At 44.0% G+C, this 9,064-nt stretch overlaps 1 long non-coding RNA gene across 1 annotated transcript; it reads right to left on the bottom strand.

The window, feature by feature from the left end:
- Positions 1–1,109: 1,109 nt before the first annotated feature.
- Positions 1,110–9,064, bottom strand: LOC122171620. Its single transcript, XR_006172034.1, has 3 exons — positions 8,794–9,064; positions 8,304–8,438; positions 1,110–1,436 (listed from the first exon to the last, which is right to left on the bottom strand). It is a non-coding gene; the product is annotated as an uncharacterized LOC122171620 (long non-coding RNA).

Genomic DNA, 9,064 nt, shown 5'->3' with positions numbered 1-9,064 from the left:
GGTTGATTAAATGTCTGGAAAACCTTCCAAATGTCTCTGTTTCTGTTCCACTGAATAAGTCCTGCAACTGTTCTATTACAGGGCATGGACAAGGGAAGTAGATAGGAAGAAGTAGAAGCCTTCACAACAAGGAAGGCATCTGTGGTGTGGGTATTTCTTTGCTTCCAATCTGGAACCTACTAAATCAGCAAAGTCCCATGCAGCGCTTGCTAAAAAGTGCTGTTAGTCACTCCAGTCTGAGGTGTCTGGCACAAGTATTTTGCTGCCCACTTTGCATTTCTTTACTTTAGAACCTTGAATTTGGAGTTATTTCTGCAAATGTACACCTTTAATTTTTCACTGAAAATAGATTTCAAAGAGATTCTTTGATTACAGCTGAAGTGGCAGTATAAGAGTACTCCTAAATTCCTGAGTCCCGATCTACATCCTCACCATGCCCAGTTCTGCAGGGCACATCTCCCCTCTCTCCCCATCCCACTACAGCACACTACTTTCCATTAGCAGAAGAATCACCGAGTGGGAAAGGATTGGAGGTATCTTGTTAGCAGAAGCCTAAATTTCTGCTCCACAAAAGTGCACCTTCACAGCATGACACAGAAATCTTTGCTCACAGTTCACAAATACTTGCTCTGAGCCCATCCAAGTTTGATTGATTAGTCAATGTCCATAATACTTATTATTATTATTATTGAACAGTGAGTTTTATTCCATTTAACAAAACAGAATGGGTGGTGATAAAACAAAATGAAATAATTGGCTGAAAATTTGGGATGATCAGAGTTCCTTCAGCCATCAGTTTTTGCAACCTGACATTCTTGCTATCTCTTCAATGTATTGAAACAAGAATTCAGAGATCATTTCCATTTCTCTTTCATTTGTCCATGCAGAAAATAACTAAAAATTTGTATCTGAGAAATCTGTGAAATGAGAACTTTTCTAATTCAGCATTTGTGACTCTCTTTATCATTTCGATGGTTGAACACCTGTACCATCAATGGAAATGGAGACTAAGTCTTTATCTGAGTCCATATCACATCTATGCGAGCCTTTCCATTGATGTCAGTGGGTCAAAGAGAACAAGTACTTTTATTTTATTCTATTTTGTTTTATTTTATTTTACTAGAACTTCTTTCCATGAAGTTGGAGAAACAGGATATAAATATCGAGTCCCCGTCCCCATTGCTAACCATGAACCAAGATTAGCTAATTGGACTTGGTGTAGGCCTTACCTCCTAAGAGGTCATGATCCCCATGACCGAGAAGTCCATTCAGGTAGGGTTGAGTGAATTTTTGCTTTGAAATAGATGTTATCTATCAGTAGATACTTCAAGCAAGACCTCAAGTTCCAGAAATTCCAACACTTTCACTTCGAGGTAACATCCACATGCTCTGCTGAATTCAGAGCTTTAATTTTAGAGCAAGCAGGACTTTGCAGTCTGGAATACATTAACACAGAGGAACAATCATTTAACGTAGTAGCCAAGTAGTCAGGTCACCGACAATTTGCAGAAGTAAATACTCAGAAATAGACTCTATCTTTATTGGTGTTTATATTCAGAGATAATTAGTAACTTGTGCACAGACACAAAGTAATGGATGTAATGATTTATTTTGAACTTGTTCTTCTCTTGCAAGAGCTGCTTACATAAGGGCATGCATTAGCTGGTGTGTTGAAAATATTTAATATTGTAACTCTTCGCTGACAAAGTATAAAAACCTTGCACTAATTGTACATGCGAAGAACTGACTTCAAAATGCTGGGCAAAGAAAATCTAGTGCAGAGATGTCCGAAGCAATGCTTGCTATGATACAAGCGAGTGTACTCTTCTCTTCTGCAAATTACAGTCACCAGAGTGAGGATGATAAGATACAGGGGCTCAGAAGAGGGAAAGTAGCCATACTGCTACACACCTTCATCCTCTTCTCCTTCGAACAGTGCACTCCCTGTCAGCTAAGTCCTTGTCTCTGCAAGAAAGTGCATGAGTGCCTGTGGAGAAGTAAGTCTTTATTTCGCCCCTGGAATGGGGTGTGGGGAAGAGCCCATTCAAGGTTTGGCATGGCACAGTGGCTCAGGAAGTACTGCTAATACTGCAGGTAGCAACAGTGAGAAGCTAAGTGATATATCGCATTTTCTTTTTGATTCATGCTTATGATTCAGAGCTGGGATCCATCCTGGACTAGTGCTGGTTTGGGCTGTTGGTGAGAAAAATGCCAAAGTGCAGCTTGTTTTACAACTTACATCTATTGACACTGCCAGCAGAACTCCACTGAAGGAGAGTCACACTCCTTCCAACAGCTTTTAGGTAGGGAAAAAGAAGTATCAAATAGAACAAACCAAATTGAATGTATTCTTTCCCATAACTTCTGGCTAGAGCAGTCATTTGGCAAAGAACGTATTTACATTACCTGTAAGTGGCTATTTTGAAGGTTTCACTGAGGAGTGTTCATATGATCAGTCAGTTCAACACACAAATCAATGTGTTGGTGCTCCACTGGGACAACCCAGAACATCTAACACATCAAGGAAAGTCATAATGAAGGTGCAAATGCTGCCACCCACAGACGTAGGTCACATGAACAGAATTATTCTCACATTACTTAGTATTTCCATCCACCACCTAAAATTCAGATTCCCCTACCACTCAGCTTGTAAAACTCCTCACAAAAGTTCTGCTCACACAAGCGCCCATTGCTGATGAGCGGAGGCGGACCTCTCAGCAGCAGTGTGCTTCCCTGCCTGGACAGCTTTCCATGGGCTCTCCAAATAACAGGCTGTGCTGTGTGAAGTAATGACTTGGAAAGAGTGGAATAGCCACTGCCTTCTCTGTTTGGACTTCTTTGCTGGCAGACTCCCCTTCTCTTTCTGTTCACTCTTTTACCTGGAGAGTGCTGAGCTACAGAGGAGCTAGAGATTCTTTGAGCAACTTGGTCCTGTCCTCTCTGCTGCAGCTCAAGAGCAATGAGAACTTGGTTGCCATGCTAAATGTGGGACAGATAGCTGGAACCAGGCTTTTACACTCAATAGACTGGCAGAACTGACAGGAGAGGAAAGCAACACACATAGACAATGCAGACAAGTTGCTTGGGCACACAGAGGTGATTTTTCTGTGGATGCCTATAGGTTTGTGGAGTAGTTGAGGCAACCCCACTGAACACTTAGGCTTAGGATTTACGCTTGCCTGTACTTGCAGAAGAAAAAGAAACCCATTTCTTAGTAGTTCCAATTTTGGTTTCCCATTCTGTACTCAGGTTCTCCAGCAGGGAGGCATTGGCTCTGATTTATGGTTCACACATTTTTATTGTCCATGCTCTTTCAGAATAATTCACAGCTAAAGCAATTTTCGGGGCATCCAAAAGAGCAATGCTTAAAAATAAAATTTCCGTGGCCTGCAGTGATTTAATAGCTGGCACAAGTCCTAATCATCCCCAAACTCAGCCATAAATAATTTGCAAGAACAGCTTTCTTACTGTGGCATTACTTCCTCCCCTAGTGAACAAATACAGACTTCTCCTTTGCATTCCATGTTCAGAAATAATTTCTGGTGGTGCTAATGGGACTTTGCCTCTGTAGTCCAATATCTGCTCAGCCGTGTAACAGTGCCACAGATGATTGAAGCTGGCCTGCTCTGCTCCCTGTGTAAAGCTGAGGTTCTCAGCAGATTCTTACAACCTCGTCACTTTGGGCATCTCTTTGCAATACACAATCCAGAATAATTTTGATTTTATTGGCAGGAAAAACAATGTCCAGTTAGTGAGGTCAATATATGTATGTGTTTTTATGTAAAGAAGAAAAAAATGCTATTGTAGTGCAATTTGAGAGCTGAGCACCATAGAGTCTGTTTGATTTGCATTGTGCATTACCGACGCGTGATCCCATGAAAACAGACAGAAATACTCATTAAAGAGTCATGAAATGCCACATGCTGTGCTCCACATATAACACCTTCGTGTTTTCACACCAGTAATAAGTACTCTAATGTGCCATAACAAACAGCAAAACAAGTTTGCAAATTAAGTCTTGAAAGACTAGTGTGGATCTCTTTTTGAGAAGTCCTGTGAAGTTCTTTTCTGCTCAAAAAATTTGCTAGCAACCAATGATTTTTATGAGCACTGCAGAGCTAATGGTGCTGTAGGAGAGAACTCTGGATTCATTTCTGATTCATGCCTCGCAGCGGAATCGTTAAGTTCCAGTTGCAGGACTTTTTATTTCTGGTGATGAGGCATGAGCCAGAAAAGAGCAGAGGCCGAATGGCAGTAAAGTTGGCAATCATGAAAAATATTTCCTAGTAAAAGCTGAGCAAATCAGATCAGAAATCATAAATGTGAACCTTTACAATCTTATTTCAAACCACTCATTTGCCTGTTTTCTTGTTTGTCACTGTTTTGTGCATGGAACCTGGGTATATAAATGAAATTTACCATTACGGAGGGTATCACTGAATCCTAGTCCTGCAGCATGACATTCCTGAGTAGTGGTTCAGCTGTTATTCATGTTCTGTCCATTATGAATGGGGATTTGGGGCCTTCTATTTGAATTCATTTGAACAGCTAGATAACATCCAGAGACCTCACCTTCCATACAGCTGTGTAAGAATAGTTTCCTTTCTCAAAGCAAATGTGTTCTTGGTATCTCTTCCAGTTCAGGCAGATCCTTCCTGTACTCAGCACTGGTGAGGCTGCAACTCAAGCACTGAGTTCAGTTTTTGCGTCCCTCACTACAAGAAAGTCACTGAGGCTCTGGAGTGTGTCGGGAAAAGGGCAACAAAGCTGTAAAAGCCTGGAGCACAAGTCTTATGGGGAGAGGCTGAGGGAACTGGGATTGATCAACTTGGAGAAGGCTCAGGAGAGATCTTATTGCTCTCCATTACTCCCTGAAAGGAGGTTGTAGTGAAGTGGGGTTCAGTCTCTTCTCCCAGATCAATAGGACAAGAAGGTAATGGACCTTAAGTTGCACCAGGGAAGATTCAAGTTAGATGTTAGGAAACATTCCTTTTCAGAAAGAGCAGTGAGGCAGCGGCACAGGCTGTCCAGGGAGGTGTCCAGGAGTCACCGTCCCTGGAGGTGCTCAAGAACCATGTAGACGTAACAGTGAGGGACGTGGTTAGCAGGCATGGTGGAGATTGGCTGATGGTTGGACTACATGATCTTAGAGGTCTTTCTAACTTAATTATTCCATGACTCTTACCAGAAATACAGACACAGACACAGAATCACAAGGTTGGAAATGACCTGCAAGATCATCTAGTCCAACCACCCTCCCATTCCAAATAGTACCACAAGCACTAAACCATCTCTCGTAGCTCCTCATCCAGGCACCTCTTGAACACTGCCAGGGACGGCGACTCCACCACCTCCCTGGGCAGCCATTCCAGTGCCTGACCACCCTTTGAGAGAAAAAGTTTCTCCTAATATCCAACCTAAACCTCCTCTGGTATAACTTCTGGCCATTTCCTCGGGTCCTACTATTTGCCTGGGAGAAGAGGCCAGACCCTTTTGCACCACAACCTCCCTTCAGGAAGTTGTAGAGTGCAATGAGGTCTCCCCTGAGCCTCCTCTTCTCCAGACTGAACAATCCCAGCTCCCTCAGCCGCTCCTCATAAGACTTGTGCTCCAGACCCCTCACCAGTAGTACTCCATGGTATACTGATTACGTGGAGGATGGGAGTTTACGCTGCCAGGTGTTTTTATGCAATGCTCTACAAAAGGACATAGTATGCTGAGAACAGCTTATGCCCAGAACTCATTACAACACAGGCAAGAACCCTTACTGAGATTTTGTCTTGAGTATCAATGTTCTGTTCACCAAAATGGACCCAGAACTAATGGTGCTGCACAGACATTTAGGTTTTTCACTTCTTTTTGATAGTTCTTGGTCTCAATGTTGCCTTAGGGCCTCCCTGTCGTAACTTCGATGTTTCTTCTTGCATAGAGCACAGTAAAACCAAAGCCATGAAAAAAATCTAAGAAAAGAAACTGAAGAGAAAGAGAGAGGGAGAAAGACTGCATGATTTTTGAGGAAGAATCTGCATGCAGGTGAGAAAGGAGTCAAAGTGAGGGCACCGCACTGCAGCCAGTAAGCAGAATGGCAAGTGCAGGGGAGTTGCTGCTTCAGTATGCAGCAGGTAAAACAATGTTGTTCTGAATGCTATATTGAGGCAGTGAGCTCAATATATTTTTTGTGTTGAGTAATTCGTCTATACTTCATGTAAAGCCCCTTCAATATGTAAAGTCCTTCAATAAATTAAATTCATATATATTAAATTCATGCCAGCCAGAGAGATCTGGACAGGCCCATGCCAACCTCATGTAGTGCAACAAGGCCAAGTGCAAGGTCCTGCATCTGGGTCAGGACAGTCCCAAGCACAGATACAGGCTGGGTGGAGAATGGCTTGATAGTGGCCCTGAGAGAAGGATTTGGGGGTGTCAATTGATGAAAGACTCAACATGGGCCAGCAAGGTGCATTTGCAGCCCAGAAGGCCAAGTTATTCTGGGTTGCATCAAGACAAGCATGATCAGCAGGTTAAGGGAGGTGATTCTGCCCCTCTGCTCTGTTCTCATGAGACCCCATCTGCAGTGCTGCTCCAGTTCTGCGGCCCCCAACACAAGAATGACATGGAGCTGTTGGAGCAGGTCCAGAGGAGGGCCACAAAGGTGATCAGAGGGCTGGAGCACTTCCCCTACAAGGACAGGCTGAGAGAGCTGGGGCTTTTCAGCAGAAGGATCCAGGAGGACGTCATAGTGGCCTCCCAGAACCTGAAGGGGGGGCCGACGGAAAGCTGGGAAGGGGCATTTTAAAATGGCATGTAGCAACAGGATGAGGGGAAATGGCTTTAAAATGGAAGAGTGTAGATTTTGACTAGTTTCTTGGAAGAAATTCTTAGCTGTAAGGGTGGTGAGACACTGGAACAGGTTTGCCCGTTGAGGCTGTGGATGCCCCCTCCCTGGAAGCATTCAAGGCCAGGCTGGATGGGGCTGTGAGCAACCTGGTCTAGAGGGAGGTGTCCCTGCCTACAGCAGGAGGATGGAACTAGATGATCTTAAAGGCCCCTTCCAACCCAAACCATTCTATGATTCTATAATATTACATTGCCCAAGGTATACCTTGGCTGTCAGTGAGCACACTGAATGACATGACTGGATGTTACTGGAAAGCAGATGGAAAGTAAAATTTAAGCAGTAAACATACAATTAGATACACTCATGCTTGGGAAATCATACATGTGAAAAAGGGAAGCACTGTCTTGGCCCAGAAGAGGTATGTCTCCAGCAAAGAGCTTGAAACTGAAGGAAGACACAAAGTCTACATGAATAAGGTATCAATAGACTTAAGAGCAAAAGGTTTTCGTTTGGAAAAGACTGCATATCGAACTACGAAAACAGCAGGAGATGTATGTATTCCTCCATGATGCATGTAGCCTTTAGCCTTCAGCCTGCAGAAGCCCAGATTGCTGAGCCTGCATGTGCTGGGCATGCTGGGATCTAGGGATGGAGGAGGACGGCTAAGTTCTTCTCTTACTTTTGTGTCCAAGTTACATGAGGAAATAACAATATGAAGGCAGATCAAAGGTCAATCTATCTCAGCACGTTGGTAGGGGCCAGGAGAAATTCCCTAGGGAAGATCCTTGAGAATGCGAAGCAGAGCAACTGAGGCTCCACTTGGAACAGCCTGTTGGCTTCCAGAAATCAGCAACTTATAGCCTCCCTGCCGCCAGGGTTGGGTCCAGACCACCAAGCTTAACAGACATCACCTTACCTTCCCTGAATCTGTCTAATCCCCTTTTGGACCCTTTACTTCACAGCTCTGTAATAGCTGCACTCACAGACACCACTTGGCAGTGATACATGTACGGGAGAAACCAAGCATGCCTAAGCTTGTTAAAGAAAATAAAAATCTAAGAAAGAGTGGACTTTCAGAGCCTTCCTTCCCTCCCAGCCCTCTTTTGAGGCCTTGGTATCTCAGCTCTTCTGCCTACCAGGGGCTGCTTTCTGCCTCCTCTAGCTTCTTAAGCAGGCAGAAGCCCAGCCAGGAGAGTGGCAGCTGGATGAAGCATGCTGATGACAACCACCTGTTCTTTGCAAGCTTTAAAGTGGCCCTGATGTTGTATTTCACACAATGGCAGGCAGGCTGAGGATGGTCCAGATGAATCAGGTAATACATATGCTGTGAAAAGCATGCCCCAAGGGCCAGATGTGTTCCACAGCACTTATGTACTCCACTCCTCTAATTGCCCCAGGAACAAGGCAACTAGGTCCCTTTAAAATCTGCCCCTTTGGTACTGCTACTACACCACTAATGATTTACCTCTGTTTAGTGCTGGCAGAAGCAGTGGCTTTGCTGACCTGGGTGTGCAGCAGGTTCCTGGGGCAAATCTCATGATTGCTGATGCCAGTGAAAAGCTATGCTTAGCCTGACGGATCCACACAGCAGCAATGAGATCTGTCAACAGAGATTGATACTAGTATTAAATCCAACTGTAGCTACAGGGCATCTCTGCTGGGTTGTGACAGTAGCAAAACCACGTTGAAAGCCAGATTTCAGCCAATGCACTATGAGGGACACTTTAAAACAAGTTAAAGGGTTTTATGACCTGATTTGGCCTTATTTGCTCTGAGCACTGCTGCCATTGAGTACAGCACTAATCTGGTTTGGTCAGAGTTCACATTTTCATGTTCTGATGACAAATTAGTATGAGGCTCATTTACTTTGCAAAGAATAAGCCATCAGCTCCCAAGCTGCTTGGGCAACCAGTCCTGCTGATGCCAAATTGCCTGCCTCTCCAAGAGCCACTTACCTGCAACTGTCTTGCTTCAAAATCACAAGTGACCTTCACTGAGTTTTTGAGAGTGTTCTTTATTCTACACTGCTGGAATCTCCAAGGGATGTCATGAAACTGCTGTTGGCTTCCTGGGGGAGTGGAAGCAGATGAGTCAATACAGATACAAAGTGGGCAAAGGAATATAAGAATGCATACACACAGTGCTTCTGTAGCATCACCACTAGTCTGCCAAGTCACAGTCAGAACATAATTCTCAGGATTTTGCCTTCTTATTCCCTTGGTCTGA

This window comes from Centrocercus urophasianus, unplaced genomic scaffold (genome assembly GCF_019232065.1).
Source record: "Centrocercus urophasianus isolate 14NV4802_14NV808 unplaced genomic scaffold, USGS_Curo_1.0 seq_9, whole genome shotgun sequence".
In the NCBI taxonomy this organism is placed as follows: domain Eukaryota; kingdom Metazoa; phylum Chordata; class Aves; order Galliformes; family Phasianidae; genus Centrocercus; species Centrocercus urophasianus.
This window is presented reverse-complemented; position numbering and strand designations above follow the sequence as displayed.